General features: G+C 38.5%; 1 protein-coding gene across 3 annotated transcripts in view; it reads right to left on the bottom strand.

Annotated features, from left to right (window-relative positions):
- Nucleotides 1–26,171, bottom strand: part of AUTS2 (activator of transcription and developmental regulator AUTS2) — a 1,136,649-nt gene that overhangs the window by 795,373 nt on the left and 315,105 nt on the right. The gene's annotated exons all lie outside the window — the stretch shown is intronic.

Raw genomic sequence — 26,171 nt, 5'->3', positions numbered from 1 at the left:
TGTCTCCTCTCCCCTAAATTGTCCAAACCTTGCAGAATTTATCTTTATAACAAGAAGTATAGGTAGCACACACAAAAAAATTAAAACAAAAACTAAAAATAAAAAAATAAAGCAAACACAAGTATAAATTTATACTATCACACTAACAGTTTTTGGAAAAGAAAAAATGTAAATATTAACAACATTACAGTCTCAATCTTTAGAAACAAGAAATTGCAATAAAAGTACAGAAAAAGAATTACTGGTATGGTATCTAGAAATTAAAAATCTGAGCACTATCTCTTTAGATAAATCTAAAGAAACAAAATTTTAAATAAAAGTCTGTTTTTCCTTATTTCAAAATAAAATCCAAGGTCTTTAAATCCATTTTCCAGATTTGGGGGAAGGGGTTAGTTCTTCTAATCCACCCAACTATAATTAGCTCAAAGTTAAAAGTCACATTTCCCTCTCTGAAATAACTAACATGCTCCTTTCTCTTATTGTTCATTGGCTAATGGATACCCCCTAATGAATTTCTGTTAAAGGGGAAATCCGCTAAAAGCGTACTTCTCAATGCAAGTCCCAAAGGAACAATGAAAACACAGCTGCCATTTTGGAATTGCCTCATCTGATCATTCTCTCTATAGTCATTTTAAAAAGCATAAAAGTGTTCATTATCCCACTGGCTGTTTCTCAAACAGCCCCAGTTAATTCACTGTGTGGATTTAGTGAGCCCTCAAAGGAGCCAGTAAAAAGCGATGGCTACTATCTACGCTACATGATCACAGGGGCTCATTGTACCCATTCTCAGCTGTTAATGGCTAGGTACATTACCTTGAAGCACAGACTCTACCTAGCTCTGCAATATCAGAGCACAAATTGATGAAATGAAAATGCAATCCTGATCTGAAGGCAAGGAACTCAGAAACTATAGTCCTATTTTCTACATAATGAAAAATCACAATGCTACTCTGGAACCAAAAAAAGCCTAAAGATGCAAGAAATGTGATCACATGATATTCTCAACATCTAACTTAACACAATCAAGAAATACTGGTAGATAATATGATCAAGGTTCTTAAAATCAAGATGTTCTAGCATAAGCCCTAAATTCATACCAGATAAAAAGAAGCTCCATGGTAGCAGCTCAAAGAACCTAAGAACATGGGGTGCTTGAGTGGCACAGTCGGTTGAGTGTCTGACTCTTGGTTTCACTTGAGGTTGTGATCTTGAGTCATGAGACTGAACCTGCATCAGACTCCAAACTCAGGGAATCTTAATGAGATTCTCTCTCCCTCTGAACCTCCCTCCCACACTTGTGTTCACTCACTCTCTCAAATAAATAAATCTTTTTTAAAAAATTAAAAGAACCTAAGAACAAACCAAAAAAAACCATATTCTGGAAAACTAAAATGAGCAGACAAGTGATTGGAGGAGGTCCAGGATAATCAGACCTTATAATTGGCTACAACTGCTGGTAAGCAAATTTAGGTTGCCATTTTCAAGAGATTTCTCCTGGCAATTTTGTAAAACTGTTTTTGCTGAGTTGAAGATGAGTAAAAATGCAACAATATTGAACTCTCACTAAAATAGGTACCAGAAGCAATTATTGTTGGAACTGAGAAAAATTCTTCCTTTGCACATTTACTGCCATACTCACTGCTATAATCTTCTCCAAATCTGTCCTTTCTAAGTTAGAATTTGTGCTAAGTATATGAATACAGTACTTACTATTACGGCATGACCTTGCTATGTATGGATGACTCTATCCATCTTTATTTAATGTCATACAAAATCTGAATAGAGCACATCTTGATGTTATTTGACTTAAACTTGGAATTTTTGGCCAGGAATTGTGTCAGTGCTTGATGATAAGGTGATCAGAGAAATAATTCTCAATAGGCTTATACAAGAAAAACAAGAACTGGAGAACCCAAGATTTCAAGATACACTACACAAAGGAATAGTAATTTAAAAAGTATGGTACTGGCATAAAAAATAGACACATATATCAATGAAACACAACAGAGAGCCTAGAAATAAACCCATTATTAAATGGTCAATTAATCTTTGACAAAAAAAAAGGCAAGAATATGCAATGGGAAAAAGACAGTCTTTTCACAGCTGGCATCTGGAAAACTGGACAGCTACATGGAAAAGAATGAAATTGGACCACTTCCTTACACCACACATACACATACACACACTCAAAATGGATTAAGGACCTAAATATGAGACCTCAAACCATAAAAATCTTAAGAAAGATCACAAGCAATAATGTTGCTGACTTGATCAATCTTAGCAACATTTTTAAATCTAGATATATTTCCTGAGCCCAGAGAAATATAAGTAAAAATAGACTATTGGGACTGCATCAAAATAAAAAGTTTCTGCATAGGAAAAGCAATCAATAAAACAAATCAACAATCAATAAAATGAAAGAAAACCTACTGAATGGGAGAAGATATTTGCAAAAGATATATCTAGCATGAGTTAGTATCCAAAATATATAAAGAACTTATACAACTCAATGTCAAAAATAAACAAAAAATAAATACATTCAAAATGGGCAGAAGACATGAACAGACATTTCTCCAAAGAAGATATACAGATTGCCAACAGACACATTAAAAGATATGTATCACCAGTTATCATCAGGGAAATACAAATCAAAACCACAATGATATATCACCCTCACCTGTCAGAATGGCTAAAATCAAAGACATAAGAAACAAGTGTTGGTGAGCATGTGGAGAAAAAAGGAACTCTCGTGCCACTGTTTGTAAAAAGGCAAACTGATGCAGCCACTGTAGAAAACAACATGGATTTTCCTCAAAAAGTTAAAAGGAGAATTACCATATGACCCAGTAATTCCACCACAGAGTATTTACCTAAAGAATAGGAAAAACAAATTCAAAAAGATATATGCACCCCTATGTTTACTGCATTATTTACAATAGCCAAGATATGGAGGCAACTCAGTGTCCATCAACAGATGAATATGTAAAGAAAATGTGGTATATACCCAAAGGAGTATCATCCATAAAAAAGAACAACAACATGGATGAGTCTAGAGGGTATAATGCTAAGTGAAATAAATCAGTCAAAGAAAGACAAACACCCTATGATTTCACTCATATGCAGAATTTTTTAAAAGATTTTATTTATTTAAAAAAAGATTTTATTTATTTATTCATGAGAGACACAGAGAGAGAGAGAGAGGCAGAGACACAGGCAGAGGGAGAAGCAGGCTTCTCACAGGAAGCCTGATGTGGGACTCTATGCTGGGAATCCAGGATCACGCCCTGAGCCAAACACAGGTGCTAAATGGCTGAGCCACCCAGGGATCCCCTGTAGAATTTAAGAAACAGAATAAATGAATGAGAAAAAGAGACAAACAAACAAAAAAACCAGACTCTTAAGTATAGAGAAAAAACTGACCAGAGGTGGATGGGGGAATAAGTGAAATAGATGAAGGGGATTAATTGTACATTATCTTGATTAGCCCTGAGTAATGTACAGAATTGTTGGATCACTATATTATTGTACACCTGAAATTAATGTTAACACTGTATGTTAATTATACTGGATTTAAATATTTACTATACACACACACGCTTACACTATTTTTAAGACTGTAATTAGAATAAAAGTATTCAAATGAAATGAAAATATACCAGAAGCTATCACAGAGAGCTCATAGATCTCTTTTTGAGAAGTGATTTGACACATTTCCTTCCAATATATATTTCATCCTAAAATCTGCCAATATGTATGTATCTTTCATGCTTTAAGAATAAGAAAACTATGTTTAAAAAGTTAACTATATTTTGTCCAAAGTCAAAAGCTAGGAAGTAGCTGAATAAGAATTTGATCTAGGCACATAACTCCAAAATCCACGTTCTTTCCACTTGCTCATGCTACTTTCAATAGGATATAAATCAATAAAGCGTAGCTTTGAAAATCTGATTTTCTAAACATTGGGATATATATTGCTGCTCACAAAGTATGCTGCAGAAATCTTGTGATACATTTTTAAAAAGGTTTTATTAAAATAAAAAGGGTTTTTTTGTTCAGTATGACAGTACCATTATGAGAAAAATGTATGTATTCTAAGCAGTATTTAGAAAAAAATCAGCCCCAATGATGCATTCAATTGATCTCTTATAAGAATGGCAAGTCATCAATTTCTAGCCTGAAAAACTGAAGGTCTCCACAGACACCTAATGCTGCAATGACCTTCCAAAAGTGCCTGGAGTGCACACCAGAAAGTAAATATCATAATTAAATTCAAACAGTTATTAAACATCCAATTCAATTCAACAAATATCTATTAACCATCTACTGTGCACCATGCGCTAACAAGGTGCTTGCAGTACAAATAAAGGCTAACAACTGAACCAGACAACTTGCTTCTAAAAAAAGGCCAGAGTGTAAATGGGGAAAATCCTAAGGGCTAAGCTACAAGGTGCTACAGGGACACACAGAAGAAACTCAGAGAAGGTTCGCAGAGAACAGAACATCCAACTCAGACCTTGAAAAGTAAGTAGCCACTTTCCTGATTATATCAGAAACCACAAAATAAATATTTTTATAAAAATCAAATATCAAGTATATCATATTTTTAAAAGAATCCAATCTCGGTTTAGAATGTGTATCTGGTAGTGACTTGAACTGAGAGGTACAAAAACTACAGTAAACCTATTTATGTAGTTCAGTGGGCATGGAAAATCGCACAGTGGTTAAAAGGCAATGGCTTTCATCCTTTCTAAAGTAAAGTCAATTGGAGAAGGACAATTATATGGTTTCACTCATATGGGGAATAAAAGAAATAGTGAAAGGGATTATAGGGCAAAGGAGGGAAAATGTGTGGGAAAAATTAGAGAGGGAGACAAAACATGCCAGACTCCTAACTCTGGGAAACTAACAAGGGGTAGTGGAAGGGGAGGTGGGTGTGGCTGTGGGGTGATCGGGTGACGGGCACTAAGGTGCCCCTGTCATCACTTGACAGGATGAGCATTGGGTGTTATACTACATGTTGGCAAATCAAACTTCAGTAAAATATATATATATATATACACATATATATATATATGTATATGTATATATTTTAAAGCAATGGCTTTGCTTATTGTTAGCTTAATGACCACAGGCAAATGGTTTTAACTTTTCTAAGTCTCAGCCATCTTACCTTTAAAAATGTAAATTAAAACAGCACTCACCTGACAGATTGGTGCTAAGTGTGAGAATCAGAGGAGATGAAACGTGAAAAGCATCTGACACAGTAATGGGCCCCCCATAAGCACTCAGGACGTGTTATTTCTACCAAGGCATGAGACAGCAGGGAAACAGTCTTTCAGGAATTTGCCATTAGTCCTTCTATACGTTGTATAACATACATTATATACATACACTAGGTTATATCCATTGTGTTTTTCATCTAGTTTGGGATGTTCTAGTGCCAGATAAGTCGAAATTATAGTAAGACGAGGTGACCAGTAAAAAGATAAAATCAGCAAATACCCAAAGTGTTCTCCTTTTCCAACAATGTCATCATGACTTAAGGTAGTGATGTAAAGTATTTCATTTCACTGAGATTCAATTTTCTTGTTTTCTAAATGGAAATAATCGCACAGAGGAGTTGAGGTACCTGGGTGACTCAACTGGTTAAGTGTCCAACTCTTGATTTCTGCTCCTGTCATAATCTGAAATCCCGCACTGGGCTCTGAGCTGGACACAGAGCCAGTTTAAGAGTCTTTCTTCCTCTCTCTCTCTCTCTCTCTCTGGCCCTCCCCAACCTCACTCTACTTATAAAAAAATTAAAAATTAAAAATAAAAATAAAAATTAAAAAAAAGCACAGAGCAGTTGAAGCGCTGTTACACTACATGACAGTACAGGTGTCATAAGAGATGGAAAATAATTAATTCTGTTCTGCCCCTTTACTGTTTGTCAAAATGTCTACATGATTAATGAAGTTCCTTAGGGAAATTCTGAAAAGCACAAATAATACTACAGCTAGCATGTTTTAAACTAGTTTGCTTATGTCATGTAGGTATATTTTCTATCTGCTTAATTCCAGCTGGCAGCAAAATTCTCAGTATTTTAGAAAATGTCTTTGATCCATCCACAGGCCAAAGGCATAAGCTCTCTTGAGAATGCTTGCCAGCAGGGTACGTAAAGGAGTAAAAGAGTATCTTTTGAACAATGTTATCTAGTGAAATAGGATTGAGGGAACTGCAATTCAGTCTGAGAAGTTACTTAGAATTATTCTGGTGGAGGCTTGTTCTAGTGGCCACCTGCTTATCTACTTCTTAACTACTTGACTACCTAAGGGATAAAGATTAGTAGCTGCGCTACTGCTGGTCACTATTAAAAGAAGCCATTCATAATGTAATTAGAGCATATAACTAATTTATTTTATTTTATTATACTATGCATAATTCCCTAAGAAATAAACCACAGATTTGCTTTGATTTGTTCATAGCCATGGGACACAGAAGAGTATCAAAGTAAAACCTGAAATTCTAAAGCACTTTTAAGAACATAAAACTTTATCAAATGGGAAAGCTATAAAGAGTACTGTCACTTACAAGCTGTGTATCCTTTTGTTTTGTAACATTTTTTAAAAGATTTTATTTATTCATGACAGAGAGAGAGAGAGAGAGAGAGAGAGAGAGAGGCGCAGAGATACAGGCAGAGGGAGAAGCAGGATCCATGCAAGGAGCCCAATGCAGGACTCAATCCCGGGTCTCCAGGATCAGGCCCTGGGCTGAAGGCGGCACTAAACTGCTGAGCCACGGGGGCTGCCCTGTGTATCCTTTTGAATCAGTGACTTAATCTCTCTGCACCTCAGTTTCTTCATCCATAAATCAGGGACAGTAACTGTGCCTACCTTAGATGAACAAAATAATCCAAATAAAGCAGTTAGCACAGGCCCTAGTTCAAATTAACTGCTTAATACATGCAAGCTATTAGTAATGTTTTCTCTTTGTGGAGTACAGCAAACAGGCTTAGAAAGTCTATACAACAAATTTTATCAGTAGGATGGCAAACACCAGAGATTTCAAATTTAACAACTTGTTTCGTGGTCTCAAATGTAAATTTGGGCATAAGATCACTTATAGCAAAGAACATATATTCTGTTTTTCTGTATGGCTAGCAGCGACAGGCCTACAGCAGATATAAAAATAGTATTTGATTAGTAAATAACAAATGGGCCTTGTTTAGAATTCTATTTTTACAATATAGTAACTTAAGTAGAAATTCAGAAATATTACGTTTAAATAATTGAGTTCTATGGTATATCCACAGCCAACAAAGTAGAAATCAATGTTTTCAGATAATCTCTTTAACCTTTAGCAACAATCTACTTCTATTAGAATTTCACTTGCTTAATAATCAATTAGAGTTTTACAATCCAATTCCTTACACTGAGACAATCAGTGGCTTTTCTTAGCTAAAGGCCTATATGCATAACACCAACTTCCTGTCTAATGTCACATAAATCTCCAGCAATTTTCTATTTTGCAGAGACAGCAAGCACAGAACTACCAAAGCCCTATACTCCCCAATATGGATTGGGGAATAACTACCCCACAGCTTGATATTGGTATCAATGCTCAGGTTCAGAATGAGGATCAGCACTGGATTAGCTGACATCTGTGTAAGCCCCAATGGCTTCCTCTTTTGATCCTTTTAGGACCCAGCATTTACAGTTATACACAGAGCATCTGTAATGACAACAGGCCCCACTGCTAACACTTGTTGAACACTCTGGCTGCTGAGAAAAGCATTGCGAGTTCTAGTATCAAACTGCAGCGCCCACCAAGAACCCACATGAGACAGCTGACAGGTAGTCTACTCACTAAGACGGCTTTCCTTGATTCATAAAACAAGAGGAGCTGCAGATAACGCACACAAGAAGCCTGTCCAAACTGGATAAACACAACAAAAATATATGTTGCTTCAATATGCAGCCATCATTAAACACTACTGACTTTCTTACTCAGTTCTCTCAGAAACATAACTGTGTCTGTCAACTAGTGATTTGAGAAACAAAATGTGGTATATCCATTATATGGAAATATATCCATTATATGGATATACCACATTATACAATGGAGTATAATGTGACAATAAAAAGTCATTTACTACTAATACGTGCCACACATGGATGAACTTTAACATTACACTAAGTGAAAGAAGAGAGTGACAAAGCATGACATATTGAATGACTGAATTGAAGAGTCACAAAGCATGACATATTGAATGATTCCATGTCCAGAATCAGTAAATCCAAAGAGATGAAAAGTAGACTAGTGATTGCCAAGACCTAGGGGAATTGGGGAGGAAATGGGAAGTGACTGCCAGGGTTTCTTTCTGGGGTAGGAAAAATTTGTTCTAAATTAACTGTGCTTATGGCCACATAACTGTGAATATACTAAAGCCAAACTATACCCTTTAAAATGGGTGAGTTTTATGGGATGTGAAATATATATCAATAAGGCTGTTTAAAAATGGTGAAACAGGTATGATTAACTTTATTTTGTCAACAAGGGAAGTGTATCTCAGAGACAACCCAAAAACTATCACCATATTCAATGGTGAAAAGGTGAAAACTTTACCTGTAAGATCAGAACAAGACAAGGACACTCGCTCTCACCACTTTTATACAACACAGTATACTGGAATTCCTAGCCAAAGAAACAAAAGGCATCCAAATTGGAAAGGAAGAAGTATAACTGTCACTATTCACAGATAACTATATGATACTATATAGAGAAAACCCTGAAAACTCCACCAAAAAACCGTTAGACTAATAAATTCAGTAAATTTTCAGGACACAAAATGAATACACAAAAATGTGTCGCATTTTGATACACTAATAATAACCAGAAAGAGAAATTAACAAAACAGTCTCATTTACAATTGCATCAAAAAGAATAAAATACCCAGGAACAAATTTCACCAAGGAAGTAAAAGTCTATACACTCAAAACTGTTAAGACATTAATGAATGAAACTGAAGAAAATACAAATAAATGACAAAAGATTCCAAGCTCTTAGACTGGAAGAATCAGTAATTAATATTTAACTGGAAGTTAAAATGTCCATACTACGCAATCTCCAGATTCAATGCAATCCCTATTAAAATTCCTATAACATATCTCATAGAAATATAACAAACAATCCTAAAATTTGTAAGGAACCAAAAACAGGCCCAGAATGGCAAAAGCAATTTTGAAAAGAAGGAACAGAGCTAGAGGCATCATGCTCCCTGATTTCAGACTATGTTGCAAGGTAGTGGTGATGAACACAGTGCAATACTGACCTAAGAAGGAAACACACATATCAGTGGAGCAGAGCCCAGAGCTAACCTGTCACATATTCGATTAATTAATTTACAATAAGGAAGCCAAGAATATACAATGGGAAAAGGACACAGTCTTCAATAAAAATGGTACTGGGAAAGCTAAAGAGCCACATGGAATGAGAGTGAAAATGGACTAGTCTCTCTCTCTCCCTTTTTTTAAAGATTCATTCATTCATTCATTCATTCATTCATTCATGAGAGACACAGAGAAAGAGAGAGGCAGAGGAAGAAGCAGGCTCCATGCAGGGAACTCAACGTGGGACTCGATCCTGGGACTCCAGGATCAGGCCCTGGGCTGAAGGCGGCGGTAAACTCCTGGGCCACCAGGGCTGCCCACTCTCAAAAATGAGCTCAGTATGAGTTAAGGACTTGAATAGAAGTCTCAACCATAAAACTCCCAGAAGAAAACAGAGGCAATTAGTTCCTCAACATCAGTCTTCACGATGATTCCTCTTTTTTTTTTTTTTTTATTTATTTATGATAGTCACACACACAGAGAGAGAGAGAGAGAGGCAGAGACACAGGCAGAGGGAGAAGCAGGCTCCATGCACCGGGAGCCCGACGTGGGATTCGATCCTGGGTCTCCAGGATCACACCCTGGGCCAAAGGCAGGCGCCAAACCACTGCGCCACCCAAGGATCCCTTGACGATGATTTTTTGGGATTTGACACCAAAAGCAAAGGCAAAAGCAAAAATAGACAAATGAAACGATGTCAAACTGAAAAATTTTTGAATAGTAAAGGAGACCATCAACAAAATACATAGGAAAAAAATACTTGTAGATTATGTATCTGATAAGGGACTAATATCCAAAATATATGGAGAATTCCTACAACTCAAGAGCAGAAAAATAAACAATCCAATTAAAAACAAATGGACAGAGGATCTGAATATGTAGACATAACAGTGGCCAGCAGATGCATGAAAATATACTCCAACATAACTGAATCAATGAGGAAATACAGGTCAAAAATATAATAAGCTATCATCTCACCCTTGTTGGAATGGTTATTGTCAAAAAGAAATAACGAATGTTAGCAAGAATGTGGATAAAGGGGAGACCACTCCTGTTAGAAATGCAAATTAGGGCAGCCACTGTGGAAAACAGTACAGAGGTTCCTCAAAAAATTAAAAATAGAACTACCATATGATCCAGCAATTCCATTTCTGAGGTATTTACCTGATGGAAATGAAAACACTGATTCAAAAAGATATGTGCAGAAATGCCTGGCTGGCTCAGTTGGTAAAGTATGTGACTCCTGATCTCAGGACTGTGAGTTCAAGTCCCATATGGGGTACAGTTTACTTTTAAAAAAAGATATGCACTCCCATGTTTACCACAGCATTATTTACAATCATCAAGACATGTAAACAAACCTGAATGTCCATGAATAAAGAAAATGTTACATACACACACACATACATGTGTACAGGAGTACTACTCAGCTATAAAAAAAAAAACAATGAAATCTTGCCATTTGGGACAACATGAATAGACCTCGAGGGCATTAAGCTAGGTGAAGCATGGTGATAATAGTTAATAACACTGTATTGCTAGATGAGAATAGCTAGATGAGTGGATCTTGAAAGCTCTCATCACAAGAAAAAAATTTTAACTCTGTATGATGATAGATGTTAACTAGACTTGTGTGATGATCATTTTGCAATATATATAAATACTGAATCATTACATTGTACATCTGAAATGTTACATCAATTATACCTCAATAAAAATAATTGTGAAGCAGGTATCATTAGCTTTATTTCTTGGATAAGGGAAGCCAACCTCAGAGACATACAACCAGTGGAGCAGAGATTCAGAAAACCAGGTCAGTTGTCCCCCAAATACCAACTTTAAAAAAAAAAAAAACTATATCCTACCCCCCATCAGAATACTCAGGATGTTAAGGGTGCAGATCTAAAATCTATCTGACCCTTTCATCGAAGTCGGTTGCTTTGCTGTCCTCAAACTCCCCCATTGCTACCAATACCTATTCTGGTGATACTTATTTCTAGTTGGATACCATAAAATCTGATCTTTAAAGGTTATAACAGAGCATACTCACAAACCTTAAAAACAAAGTGTGCCTCTACACAAAAAGTTTTACCTAACACACACTGCCTCTCCAAATTTCAAAGTCAAAGTCTAAAAAGCTACCAAAAGATAATCTTTCCCCCAACTGATTAAAAAGAAAAAGAGCTGCAACTTCAACAAAGTGGTGACCACCTACTTCGCTGTTCTGAGACCCAGCAGCCCTCGTTTAACTCAGGTTCTGCTCTAAAACTCAAACACAATCTACTCTATCCATATAGGTTTTAAAAACCAATATAATGCCCTAAATACAAATGCCTCTATGGTCTTCTACACAGATAAAATACTATTATTATAATGCACATGACTCAAATCACAAAAGCAGCCATGATGAACGAGGCCCAAAATACACTCACTCCAATGATCTGGATCTCAGAAACATGCTGTCTTTTTGAACATGTTCAAACAAACCTGACCTAAAGGAGATATGTAGAGTTTCTTCACCCATAATAAAACAAGAAAGGCATTTTATTAAGAATAATCTATAGATTCTGTCTAGCATAGTTCAGGGCTAGAATTATTCTCAGAGAGTTGAGGTCAACATTTCAAGTTCATTTTTTCTATTTCCATACCATCTCTGTTAAACAATTGCTATGTGGGCATTATTTTCCAGCACATCAGAGTCTGATTTAGTACTTGCACTTCTACTAACCAACTCTGTAGGCTTTGACCATCTGGGACTTCGTTTTTATTCTATAAAATTACATAAACTATGTAATCCCTTGCTGTGAGCTATTAATCTTTTGTCCAGAACAAGCTACTTACCTATTCCAACAAAAATCCAATTATTCCACACTTTCACATCACCAGTTCATATACTCATTTTGACTACAATTTATACCTTTCCCCCCCAGTGAATACAACCATTACTTAATGAAACCTGTCTCAAAATAGTATGAGTCCTCAGCATCATCTTTCTTGGTATACATATACCTAAATATTACCCTACCAATATTCCCAAATTCTTCTATGTTCTTTTCACATTATTTTCTCTCCATTTGGTCACTTAAATATTGTCTTTTAGTCTGTTCATGCTGCTGTAACAAAATACCACTGACTAGGTAGCTTATAACAATAAAAATGTATTTATTTCTTATAGTTCTAAAAGCTGGGATGTCTAAGATCAAGGAGCCAGGATAATAGCATTTGGGGGAGGGGCCTCTTTTACTTTGCAAACTTATCACTGCATGCTCACATGGTGGAAGGAACTAGGGATCACTTTATGAAACAATAATCTCATACGTAGGGTTCCACCCTCATGACTTAAACACCTCTCAAAGGGCCCACCAATGAACTCTTTTCCCTTTGGGGTTAAGATGCCAATATATGTATGGGGGGTCACCAATATTCAGACCACAGGAAATACTCTCCTATTTTTTTCTTAATAAATAGGCAGCCCTCAGCAAACTTAGCTTTAGTCTGGCAATCCAAATGGACTGTACGGAATGATGATGATGACTTAGAGAAATAGTTTACTATAACAGGAATCAATATTATGAAGGTATTTAATAAATGGCTTTCATTTTTAAATATTGCTACTAATATTTCCTATATGGCATAAAGATTAGTTGCAGGCATTTTAGAGTAATAGTAGATTCACCAAATGTTCTCCCGTTACACAGTAATTTTGGAGCTATGCCAGCCTGCCTTTGAAGCTAAACTGGTAGAAGTGACAGACCAAGAGTCTGATGCTGAGCCTGATAGAAGAAGATATACTCTAAAATAGTGAAAGCCAGTATTTATGGAAGACTTATGTGCTATACACATACTAACCAACTTAATACATATTAGGAGCCTATAATGTAGGTAACCGTATTGTTAACACATAAGGAAACTCCCCCTATTTCCTTACACTTCAATCTATAAGCGTATTAAAAACTCACGCATATGCATGAATCACATGTGTGCTCTGTGTGAACACATACGTATATAATACAAACACACCAATGTAACTGTACGCCGTGTGTGTGTATACACATGTGTGGGTAAATGTACAAATAGATTTGGCTAGAGAAAGAAAACACACATATGGTCTCAATTTAAAGATTGGGATTTTAAAGATTTTTCAATCAGTACATTTGATAACCACATCTTCCTAGTCAGTAAATACAGAAACATAATTCCAGTGTCAGTTTTCCATTGGCAAGTTTATTAGAAGATTAAATTGTTGACATATGCAAACTGATTTCCACAGCTCCAACTGACAGATAGCTTTAGACACAAGTCACATAATGGTTTTGTTGTGACTCCTGTCTTACAGAAATTCATACAAATCATGCAGAAATCACCAGCTAAAATATGTTATACTTGCCACTGCCAAGATAACTTGGTACCAAAATTCAGCTTACTCTACTGCTGGGATTGTAGCCCAGGGGGGAACAAAGCTCTTCTCCTGGCAGGAGCCTAGGAGCCCAGCCAAACCCTTGCAGGTGCCAGAGAGTCTCCCTCAGACATGGGAATGATAATGGTTTACTAGTGGGCTCTCTGAAAGAAAAAAAAAAAAACACCCATAGATACAGAACAAGTACAGGAGTACCCCTATAGTTTCAACTTAGCTACGACAATATTCACTCTCTTTAAAAAGGAAAAGAGCCCATAAACTTCTCCCAGGACAACAAATACTATAAAACCTGCTTGAAAATTTGGTACTACAGGGACGCCTGGGTGGCTCAGCAGTTGAGCGTCTGCCTTTGGCTCAAGGTATGATCCCAAGTCCTGGGATTGAGTCCCATATCGGACTCTCTGGGGAGCCTGCTTCTCCCTATGTCTATGTCTCTGCCTCTCTCTGTGTGTCTCTCATGAATAAATACATAAAATCTTTTAAAAAAATAAAAATTAAATTAACAAAAAAGAAAACCTGGCACAAAGCAAAATGAGATGTCCATAAGTGTTTTATATAATTATTACTGATATTTGTAAGGTAAAAATTTTTGGTCACTTATCTAAATGACTAAAATGTATTGAGTGCCTACTATGTGCCAGGTGTTGCTCTAGGCGTCAGGGACACGGTGCAGAGTAAGTATGTATCCCCATGACTATATATTCCAGTGGGGGGCAGACTGTGAACAGGTTAAATAAACAAACAAACAAAACCTGAAGACTGAGTAAACTAGAGTAAAGTACTATATGAGAGTTACGGGAACATTCTGAGGCATGAAGCACAATTATAAGGTATAAATGTTCCATGTGTGGGATCCCTGGGTGGCGCAGTAGTTTGGCGCCTGTCTTTGGCCCGGGGCGCGATCCTGGAGACCCGGGATCGAATCCCATGTCAGGCTCCCGGTGCATGGAGCCTGCTTCTCCCTCTGCCTGTGTCTCTGCCTCTCTCTCTCTCTCTCTCTCTCTCTCTGTGACTGCCATAAATAAATAAAAAAATTAAAAAAAATGTTCCATATGTTCTCAATAACCATCAGTTTTTCAGATCTCTGATGAAAAGGTTTGTATTTCCTGTTTTTCTTATGTCATTCTCTAAATGCACTACACTGTCCTGAGCAAAGTCTGGTACGTTAAAAAATGATACTTTAACAATAAAAATAAAATCAGCAACCTGAATCAAGAGTGAGAGCATTTAATCAGACCAGTTCATCCCATCTGGCCCAACTCTTTTCCCTTTAAAAACCCCAGTGTTGTGGAAGACCTTCATTTCATAGTTTTTCAAACACTATAGTTAACTCCTCTCAAAATAACCACTCCCCCATAACTGAGGTTAACCCCATACCACTGGCAAGTACACACTCTCATTCCTGATCACCAAAATGGCTGCTACAAACCAATGTTTAAAAAGTATGATGAGGGACGCCTGGGTGGCTCAGCGGTTGAGCGTGTGCCTTCAGCTCAAGTCGTGATCCTGGATTCCTGGGAGTCCCAGGATTGGGTCCCATATCAGGCCTCCTGCATGGAGCCTGCTTCTCCCTCTGCCTGTGTCTCTGTCTCTTTCTCTCTGTGTCTCTCATGAATAAATAAATAAAATCTTAAAAAAAAAAAGTTTGATGAGACATCAAAACATAAATTCCTCAGGTATCTGCCATGTGGCAAAGAAATTTCCTAGAAGGCCTACAGGGCAAGAGTGGAGATGCTGCTATAGCATAAGTGGCAATACAAAAACTTTCTATCTGCTGGGAACTTATCTTACCCTATCCAGTTCTAAATGATCAGCAGAAAACACCCTGTCAGAAATGATAACCATCAGAATGAAGCTTTTGGAGGTTTTCTAGACAGAGACAGGAAGATGCTTTGAGGTGAATATTAGCTCAAGGGAGAGATAAAGCTGGAATTGATACCAATGTGAACCCAACCAGGACATGACATTCATCCACCTCTCCCACTGCTGTGCAGGGTTACCAGAAACACCGATCACCCTGCGCTTTGACTCCAGGAGAATCTGAGATGGTGGATGAACCATGGTGCTGCTACTTACCAACACCACAATACCCAAAGGGTGGTAGGCACCAAAGACACAACCTCTATTCTAAAATCACTTTAATCGACATGAAGAGAAATCTCACAGAGGAAGACATAGACATGGCCAACATGCACATGAGAAAATGCTCTGCATCACTTGCCATCAGGGACATACAAATCAAAACCACAATGAGATAGCACCTCACACCAGTGAGAATGGGGAAAATTAACAAGGCAGGAAACAACAAATGTTGGAGAGGATGCGGAGAAAAGGGAACCCTCTTACACTGTTGGTGGGAATGTGAACTGGTGCAGCCACTCTGGAAAACTGTGTGGAGGTTCCTCAAAGAGTTAAAAATAGACCTGCCCTACGACCCAGCAATTGCACTGCTGGGGATTTACCCCAAAGATTCAGATGCAATGAAACACCGGGACACCTGCACCCCGATGTTTCTAGCAGCAACGTCCACAATAGCCAAACTGGGAAGGAGCCTCGGTGTCCATCGAAAGATGAATGGATAAAGAAGATGTGGTTTATGTATACAATGGAGTATTACTCAGCCATTAGAAACGACAAATACCCATCATTTGCTTCAACGTGGATGGAACTGGAGGGTATTATGCTGAGTGAAGTAAGTCAATCGGAGAAGGACAAACATTGTATGTTCTCATTCATTTGGGGAATATAAATAATAGTGAAAGGGAATATAAGGGAAGGGAGAAGAAATGTGTGGGAAATATCAGAAAGGGAGACAGAACATGAAGACTCCTAACTCTGGGAAACGAACTAGGGGTGGTGGAAGGGGAGGAGGGCGGGGGATGGGGGTGAATGGGTGACGGGCACTGAGGGGGGCACTTGACGGGATGAGCACTGGGTGTTATTCTGTATGTTGGTAAACTGAACACCGATAAAAAAATAAATTTATTATAAAAAAAATAAAAAAAAAAAATAAAATAAAATAAAATCACTTTTATCTGTGTGGCTTAACCTCCACAATAAGAAATTCAGGTTTATGTATATAGGTGTCTGAATATGCGCATACAATAAATATATAAATGTACATATACAGACACATAAAAATATGTGTACATGTGCGTGTGTTTGTCCATGTCCTTGGCAGAAATCATTTTCTAACTGTGCTATGGCAAAAGCCATCCATTTTCTTTTACATAATCCTTCTCTTGGCCAAATAAGGTCTAATGCATACAGGTCCAATATGGATAGTTTGCAAGTTTCCTCTCCTAATTTGGGCACTGTTAACTGGTTCCTTCCTCATTCTCATCATCTGCCTCCAAATCACCCATTCTCAGCTTCCTAAGTGCTCCTGGGCTTCTCTCCATCCTCCCTGCTAATACCCTGGCCCAGGGTCTCACAGGTCATGTGTCACCTGGACAAGAAAAACTGCCTCCTGACTGTACTCTACATCCAGACCTGCCTCTACGATTCATCAGACACTTCCCTGGTTTGTAACACATCTCTAACTCCTCTCATCACACTACAACCACGGATCCATCCCTTTAATTTTTGCCTTGACCTTAAGTCTTAACATTTTTTAAAATATTTTACTTATTTATTCATGAGAGATACACACAGAGAGAGAGGCAGAGACACAGGCAGAGGGAGAAGCAGGCTTCTTGCAATGAGCCTGATGTGGGACTCGATCCCGGATCCCAGGATCACGCCCTGAGCTGAAGGCAGAAGCTCAACTGCTGAGCCACCCAGCCGTCCCTAAGTCTTAACCTTTAATGTCCCTTCAGTATGTTTTTCCCCCCAATACTGTCAAGCAATTAATGTTTGACTCTAGTTTAAAGTTTGACTAGTTAGTTTGACTCTAATGCCAAACTCTAGTTAGTTTGACTCTAATGCCAAACTCAAGTCCATGGTGTTAACTGTGTTTCTGACTGACCCACAAGTGAGATTCCAACAACTTTTCCTCAGGTTTGATTAATTTGCCAGAGACTCACAGAACTCAGAGAAACATTTACTTATATGTACCATTTTATTGCACAAAGTAGTAAAAGGATACAGACGAAAGCCAGATGAAGAAGTATATACGACAAAATATGTAAGAAGGGGTGAGGAAGTTCCATACTCTCTCTGGGAGCACCAATCTCCCTTGAATCTCCACACATTCACCAACTCAGCAGCTCTCTGAACCCCATCCTTTCAGGTTTTCAAGGAGGCTTCGTCACACAGGTGTGATTTATTAAATCCTTGCACCCCTTTTCCCTTCCCTTGAAGTCCTGGGGTGGGACTGTTAAGTCTCTAATCATATGACTGATTTCCAGGGCGAGAGCCTCCACCCTTGAGTCACACAGGGGCTTTTTAAGTCATCACATTAACAACACAAAGATACTTTTACTGTCCTCATCACTTAGAAAATACCAAGCACATTAGGAACTTCTATGCCAGAAATGGGACAAAGACCAATTATATACTTACTACAAATCACAAATATAAATCTTATTATAAATCACAATTGTCCTTAATCCTTTACACTTTCAGGCCCAATATGTCCTTGAAGTAGGGCCTGCAGAGCCCTTCATGACTGGGCCCCTGCGTATCTCATTCTGTGACATACTCTCTCTCATCCCTTCCTTTGAAGAGGCTTCTCCGAGCATTCCTCAAATCCTTATTTTCTTCAGCCTGATGGCCACCACACAGGTTGGAACACCCTTGTCCACTACACCTCGCCTAGAGAGCACCTGCTTATTCTTTGTGTACCACCCTAAAGGGCATATTCTCAAGAAAGCCTTACCAGCCTCCACTTCTCCAGATTAATTCACCGTTACAGACTTCCACAGAATTAATCACACTTTTGAAGAGATGAACACTGGATGAGGTTTATATAATTTAAAGGAAAGGATTTGCTAACTTCCCTTCTCACCATGAATGGAACAGAGTAAAGAGAAACATTAGGAACCTGGAGCCTGCCTATGCAGGTTCAAATCCCGACTCTATTACTTCTAAGCTGTGAGATCCTGAGGAAGTCACTTAACTTCTCTGTGCCTCAATTTCCTTACCTTTAACATGAAGGTGATAATACCTACCTCATAAGTTTATTAAGAGAATGAAGGGGGATGAAAAGTGTTTAGAATACAACCTTGCATATAGTAAGCATTCAAGAAATGTTAGCTGGTGGTATCATTCTTATTACTGTTCTTGTTTATGAAGTAGAATAACAGTCTTGTTCACCACTAAAAAACCCTGATGGCTCAATACACAGATACTAACTGACCTCAATTCCATTTCAGTATATTTCATTCAATATTAGAGGGTTCTCTATGAAGCTAAAAGAAATGACAATCATCAATTAACATTTACTTATTCCCAAACTCTGCCCTACATACATGAGAAGGATATACCCGGAGAAGACACAGCACCTTATGCCTGGTGTATGCCAAAACTGTACAAATTTCTCCTATCTCTCCACTGAGTGAAGGGGTTAACAGTAGTATAAGTTTAAATTATATAAACTTCATCCAATATTCATCTACTCAAAGGTGTTCCTTAATCTTCCCTTAGTTTCATCAGGGAAGACTATGGATCAAAGGGCTCACTTCACACAGGTAGAGTTTCATGAAAGGCAAAGGTATCAAGTTTATCCCTTGGAAGGATGTATGTGAGCTGAACCTGCCCCCACAGCCATGGCAAGACTGGGGAGATGCAGGTAAAGATAGGAGCGTGTGTGTTCAGCTTAGATCTAACTAGATGGGGAAAGTTCCTGAAGTATGTTTGTATATTGATTTTTTTTTTGAAACACAAATAGTTTAAGCCAAAAGTTAGCCTAACATTGAAGGGGTATCTTTTAAAATGCTTCTGTAAAGTAGATTCCTCTCCTTCAGAATGAATAGGAAAAAAGACAAGTGTATTTATTATCCTTGAATTGTCCACCAGATTCACTGCTCATATGCTGAGCCTTCAACAAAGTAAGCCTAGAGAGTAGGTAGGCATCACCTGCATGTATAGGTAAGAAAGTTGATATAGATGTTGAATACAACAGGATGGGGCAGTTATACAAGGGTATTTAAAAGTTGCTTTTGCTGTGCAAATACAGTATAACACATCAGTATGAAATCTAAATCTTAACAAACAGGATTTCCTTCAGTCACACACACCTATAACGTTAGGATATTCCAGTTTAAAACGGGATCGGATCTGCAGTCCCCACAAGGCTTGCACTGATCTGTCAGCAAGCTCTGTCATTTCTTTCTTTGCATCATCTTCCCAACCTTCATCTTCCCACTGTGAGCACAACTGGCTTATCTCAGCAATCTCTCTTTACTGGTCTTTGCAACTCTCCCTTCTAACCATACCACATATTTCCGTTTCATTCAACTACTCAACTACTTATCACTAATTTCTATTTCTTGGCCTAAACTCCCTTCCCTTCATTACCCTACACAATTTGATTCCAACCCATGCATCTAAGACCTTCCTCCATCTACCTCCTCCCTCTGCTCTGGTGGGTCTTCCTCTCTCCCACAGCATGGTCATCCTCTGTGCCCCACACTCCATTGCTCCTTGCACTTCCCTGGGTTATATTGTACTGCCTCCTCTCCTTAACAACTCCTCTCTGTCTTAGAGATCATTCAGTTACTTCCACTTTCCATCATGCTTCGTTTGGGTCTAGTCACTGTACTGTAGACTCTTTCAGGGCAAGGTCATGACTTAAGATTTATTTATATACCCACAATTTTAAGTACAATCATGCATCAAACGTTATGACTTGCCACCCATATTCTGTAAAAGTACAAAGCATCAATGGTTTTTTTGAAAATCATATTTTCCTCTTACAGCAACAGAAACAAAAATAGGAAGGCATGTCTATGCCACAAGACATGCTGCATGTCCACAAGCAGCAAGGAAACTTCCCGAAGCACAGTAAAGGGTACTCACTGAATCTGGAGCTTTACAGAAGAGCGGGAAGAGCAGTGGTAAGAGGCACGTGAGAAGATGGAAGGAGGTACCACCTAGGAAGAAGAATGCTGGGGAGGATGGGTTTTATTTAATGGGACTAAAAGGTCTTGCATTACAGAATTCAGATCTATAAGTAATGGGCAATCATTTATAGGTTAAAGAGTTGAAGGAAGGGCCTCAAGAAGATTATTCCTAAAGCAGTGAAAAATACATTCAGCAGGAGAATCTTGAAGGCAGAGAATTCTTCAAAGAAGTTTCTAAAATATTTGAGATGTGTAGTATGGACTTCTCACCCCAAAACATCTCATCATGACCCTCCCAGTACATTTTGGTACCAAGTTCCTTTAGTGTACACTGTGTCTCTACTCGCCACATGCCCAGTTCAGTTCCCAAAGAGGGGAATGAATATGGAGAACACATCTCAGGCTGGGTATAGGGGCTCTACCATGATTTGGGGAAGGGGCACAGAAACAGCAGGGAGGAGTGGATCCTAAAGCATTTTGTAAACTGGCAGATGGCATCACAGCATTATCTTTAGAGAAGTAAAGCTATGTCCTGGAGGAAACATAATAAAATAATGATAATAAGAAGATTACAGTTGTATTCAAGAACATGAAAAGCAATGACTGAACTCCCCTCTCCTTTTAGTGTGAAAAAACCCATACTCCTGATCCCCAAACAAAGAACTTCCAGAATTCTTCCATTCCAGGTAGCCTCAAGAGTTTCTTCAGGCTCTGAGGTTATACCAACCCTGATCTACTTCAAATTATCCAGTTAGTATACACTTTCTTTTCCATTCCCACCAGACAACCCATGTCATGTTTTCTTGTAGACATCCTTGCCCACACAAATTTGGAAGACAGCTGTATTACCCCATTCCAGGCATCCCACACAATGGAGACAAGGAAATTTTTGGTCCTCAGTGGCATGAAAAAGCCTGGGAAATCAGGGCCCTGAGTCCCAGACCAAACCTCTCTGTCTCAGAACAAAAAGATAATGCTACTTTTTAATCTCTGTAATAGATTCATCTGTGGGCAAAGTAGTTTAATGAGCTGTCTTCAAATTTCTAACTTCCAGACTTCTCTCCAACTTTGTGTTAATCCAAATGGGAAAAGGAAGCCTCCCCTGTGTCAGGAACAAGTTAGAGGGAGACTGGCCTTTTGAGAGTCTCCATACATTCCCTCATGTCTTCTCATACAAAGTCATCCAGTTACTCTACATCACAGCCCCCAAGAGCCTCGTAATTATACTTGACTCCATCAGTTTTGCATCCAATGGGGATGGAGGAAGGGAAAGGAAGAGGGGAGGAGGAAAGAGACAGAGGGGGGAAGGGAAGGGAAGGGAAGGGAAAAAGGAAGGGGAGGAAAGGGAAGGGAAAGAGGAAAAGTCAAAGGAAAAGTGAAAACAGAAAAGGGACAAGAAGTAAGGAAGGGAAGGAAAGAAAGAAAGATGATTAGTAATTCTCAAGTTTACTAAAATAACCTCCATTTAAGTCTTTCAATTGGAACTTGATTCACCAATTAACTTCCCTATCAGTGCCTTGGCCACTGATGCCTAGTCTATAAATGGTAATTCACTGTTGGATACAATCATGTTAAGCTGACCCAGCAACTTAAACACTTAGGAAAACAAAAGCAACATGTACTCAAAAAATTATCTGTGGGTCCCAAAGGACGGATGTTACAGATGCAGGTCGAGTGGAAACATAGATTGATGAACCAAGATGGGCCAGAAGCCTGCAAGGAGGACCTGAAAGAGAAGAGACCAGAGCTCTGGAGGAGGAACTTGTTCCTTGTACAAAAGTTATGCGGTTGGGTCTAATGTGGTGAAAAATACTGACTACTTTACTTGAGATTTCTAAATATCTCTGGGTCCTTTCCTGCCCTTAACTACACTCTCCCTATCTGAACTTAGGACCTCACTTTTTTTTTTTTAAGTTCAAAAACTTCTCATGCCTCCTAGCTTCCAACTTAACAGTTCCCAACTCTCATTGCCTTTTTTACAATCCCAGCCTTCAAACTGCTGCCAGAGTAATGCTACTTTTAAGAAAAGCAAGCTGAACAGGTTACTTAACTGTTTTTAAAATCTCACGTGGATTCCACATTGCCTGTAGCCTTAAAATTCAGGTCCCAGCCTAAGTTCAAGCTCCTTTCAAGACACTTCTCTTTCACCTTGGACTCAGCAAACACAGGCTACATGCCCTGCATTCCACTTAACCTCATGGCCATCTGAGAGGACACTCTCCCTGAAGCTCCCCAGAGATTCTCCCCTTCATCTTTGTTCTACAGTCCTTCAGGAACACAACTATTAAGGTCCCAATCATCTGACTGATTGATCATCTTTCAACCTAAAAGCACGCTGGGCTCTAGAGGACAGGACCCTCCTTGGCACGTTCAGTGGATGCTTAACAAACATCTATTGTTTAAAAGCCAAGAAGAGAAGTTCAGGTCTCACACACCTATTTGGTCAGCCAAACAGAATGACAACTTCTTTAGAAATGGCAAAAACTTCAAAAGATAGTGCACATCACAGCAGAAGATGACAGGTCCACAAGCTGTTATCTTCCCACAGGTACACAAGCACATCAGTTTAGGGTACTGGCAAGTATAGCTGGGCAAAAGCCAACTCCTGCAGAGTGGCTGCATTTGTCTTGCTAAGGGGTGGCAAAGACAGCATCTGTCAGGATGAGATGGAACAGAGGAGTTCAGAACCAAGCAGAGCTGTAACACGATGCACCAGTAACTGGTTGGAGTGCAAACAAGGTACGCTTTCTTTTTCTAGTACACAGCGGGCACCATGCCAAACACACACAGTGTTTGCTATTTTTGCAAGTCTAATAGGGTCTGTGGAGGGGAGGGGTAGGAGATCGGCAGTTCATAATGACTCTCATTATGTCTGGTGCATTTTGAGCCAAGATTAGACACTAGACAATCCTCTGTCCAGTGTCAAGGGCTTTCAACTGCCCTTTCATCAGGGTAATTCCACTTCAAACTAATTTAGGTTTCCTATAACCCAAGCTACCAAAACTGATACACTTCACTATTTTCAGCCCAGAATAAGAGGTCAATGTCTGCCCCAAATAGAAATCCCAGCTTGGGTTCAGGGTCTGTGGCGGCTACATAGACCTGGGATTGAAACATGCCCAAAGAAGCCTCGCACTCTCTTTGCAGAGATCAAAGCGAGAACTCCTCCAAGAACCAACTGCCCTTCTCATGTCATGTCTACTCTGTGGATTACAGTCGTTTCAACATAAAGCCAGGGAAACATTTTTGGGAGACCTCTAGAGAAAAGTTGGAGCTTGATAATGTCCACAAAAATCAACAAGGCTATGTGCATTTAGCTCCAGGATAAAAACTAGAATCTGTAGCTGTTTTCCTAAGTCTAAATAGAAAAAATAACCAATCTCTAAACTAGATCTTTACAGTCAAATTAGAAAGCAATACAAACCAGTGCTGACATCTAACAATCATTCACTAAATTTTCAAGCAAGAATATCAAGCTTTATTCTTCTAAGTGGGCAAAAGGTTTAATGACAATATAGGGGGTAAGATTTCAAGAAAGCAAAGATGAGATTTATACAAGTCAAACACAGAACACTGTAAAGGAAGGCAAAGTGGGAAGTAGATAACAAAACTGCCTATAAAACTTTCCCACAAAGGGGCGTCTGGGTGGCTCAGTGGTTGAGTGTCTGCCTTCGGCTCAGGGCATGATCCCAGGATCCGGAGATCGAGTCTGACATCGGACCCCCACAGCAAGCCAGCTTCTCCCTCTGCTTATATCTCTGCCTTTCTCTGTGTGTCTCTCATGAATAAATAAATAAAATCTTAAAAAAAAAAAACTTCTCCACTTCTCTCATTCTAAAAATTTTTAATACTTAATTTCAGACAGAACCAACATCATCACAACTTTCTGAGAGAGTTAATGAGTGTTATTTGGTTTCACAAAAAAAACACAGATTAAAAATTCATAGGGATCCTAAGTCTTAAAAAAGATCACACAAAGGGGGAAAAAACCAAAATGCGATTGACTTGCTAAATTTAAAAGTCATATTTCAAAGGTCTAAAACTTATTTTATGAATATGAAAGAACTCTTAAAAACTCCAAATCTAATCATCGATTAAATAAGAGTCATCTTACATAATGTAAATCTGTACACATACTTACACCTTTAAAGGAGACAAGATTTAATATGGTATGATTAGATTAGGGGCTACTTCACAGAACAGGAAGCAGCAGTGTACTCACGTGTGCCACTACTAACATAAACAGTACTTTGGTGAATGCTCTTAAAAGGCATTTAACATGAGATTTGTAAAATAAACTTTTTATTAATGTATAACATACAAAAAATGCACACGTAAGTGAAATATTCACACACTAAATATATTTGTGTAACCAGTACCCATATCAACAAACAGAACATAACAGCACCCCAAAAGCCACCCTTGAATATTTGCAGTTTGACTTCACTAAGCAGAATGTGCCTAGATATTCTGCCCTTATTTATCCTGAAATCATTACAGGTCAACTAGGTTCATTGCTGCTTAAAGAATTTCTATCCTGGAACTCATGGATCATTGTGTTACATTTTAACAGCAGCTCTAGATTTATGGGGAGAACCAAACTCTCAAGAGTATCTTAAAAATCAATAATTTAAAGTTAAGATGTCAAGCCCTAGCCAAAGTCACCCTAAATGTTCAACAGCCAAGCCAACATTGAAGGCCAAATTATACAACTCATCAATGTAAGCAGTGCAATAATGCCCTAGGTGTGTAATCCAATAAAACAACCCTGGAAGTTGTACAATAACTGTAGGTTTCCACTCTGCACCTACCTGATTCCTTAACAAAAGTTTCCAGTAATTAATTGTAAGTAAATTAACCTTCTCCTTATTAAATTAATTTTGCAATTGTGCATGCCTCCTCTGTGCCTCTTCTCTCCTCCCTCCCCATCCTCCTCACTCTATCTTCTCACCTCTTAGTGCTTTTAAAAGTGTGTCTTCAGTCTTCAGCATGCCTTGCCGAATGAATGAATGAATGAATGAATGAATGAATTCCTAAATCTGAAATCTCAATCTGTACTTGCATACCAGCTGGGATGCTCTATTCAAAGAAAGAAGGCTGAGAGCTGGATTTTTCAGCAACAAAAGACAATAAAGCACTTTTCCATTTGGGGCTGCAGAGGGAGCCAGAACCATGCAATGCAAGCAAGTTATAAGCATTCCTAGAACTGGATGAATCCAAAGATAGCGAAAAATATAAACACATATACATACATCTCACATACCACACACTCAGGTTGCACACACATCCAACTAGATCTCAGGCCTGAAGAGATTCTGAAATACTTTGTGCATTCAGAGAGGAAACATCATACAATTTATTTTGTGAGGGGAAGGTGAACAA

This window comes from Nyctereutes procyonoides, unplaced genomic scaffold (assembly GCF_905146905.1).
Source record: "Nyctereutes procyonoides isolate TBG_1078 unplaced genomic scaffold, NYPRO_anot_genome, whole genome shotgun sequence".
NCBI lineage: Eukaryota > Metazoa > Chordata > Mammalia > Carnivora > Canidae > Nyctereutes > Nyctereutes procyonoides.
This window is presented reverse-complemented; position numbering and strand designations above follow the sequence as displayed.